At 45.7% G+C, this 654-nt stretch overlaps 1 pseudogene; it reads left to right on the top strand.

The window, feature by feature from the left end:
- The first annotated feature begins 244 nt into the window (after positions 1-244).
- LOC101592500 overlaps positions 245-654 on the top strand; it is a 5,696-nt pseudogene continuing 5,286 nt past the window's right edge.

The raw sequence follows: 654 nt of genomic DNA, 5'->3' as shown, positions 1-654 counted from the left end.
TTTTTAACCATGCTAAATAGGTTCCTTTTGTTAAGATAGAAAATTCACTTATTTTAAAACAATAATGATATTGAAAGTTTTTATCTGCCTGCAAAACTCAATCATCCATGAAGTTTTGTTTGATTGATCAAAGCAGAGATAGGGGGTAAACCAGTTCTCGCCAGAGCTCTAGGAAGGAAGTGTCTCTGTTGCTTTCGGCAGCTGTGTGGGACCCTGTGGAAAAGCTACACCAGGCCGCGCCACCATGGGCAAGGGAGACCCCAACAAGCCACGGGGCAAGATGTCCTTGTATGCCTTCTTCGTGCAGACCTGCCGCGAAGAGCACAAGAAGAAGCACCCCGACTCTTCGGTCAACTTTGCCGAGTTCTCCAAGAAGTGCTCGGAGAGATGGAAGACCATGTCTGCCAAGGAAAAGTCGAAGTTTGAAGACATGGCGAAGAGTGATAAAGCTCGCTACGACAGGGAGATGAAAAATTACATTCCTCCCAAAGCTGGCGATAAGAGGGGAAAGAAGAAAGATCCAAATGCACCTAAAAGACCACCATCTGCCTTTTTCCTGTTTTGCTCTGAACATCACCCAAAGATCAAAAGTGAACACCCAGGCCTGTCCATTGGAGATACTGCAAAGAAATTGGGTGAAATGTGGTCTGAGCA

The sequence above is a fragment of the Octodon degus genome, unplaced genomic scaffold (assembly GCF_000260255.1).
Source record: "Octodon degus isolate 3935 unplaced genomic scaffold, OctDeg1.0 scaffold00176, whole genome shotgun sequence".
Taxonomy (NCBI): Eukaryota; Metazoa; Chordata; class Mammalia; order Rodentia; family Octodontidae; genus Octodon; species Octodon degus.
The sequence above is the reverse complement of the archived record's forward strand: the minus strand, read 5'-3'. Positions and strand labels throughout refer to the sequence as shown.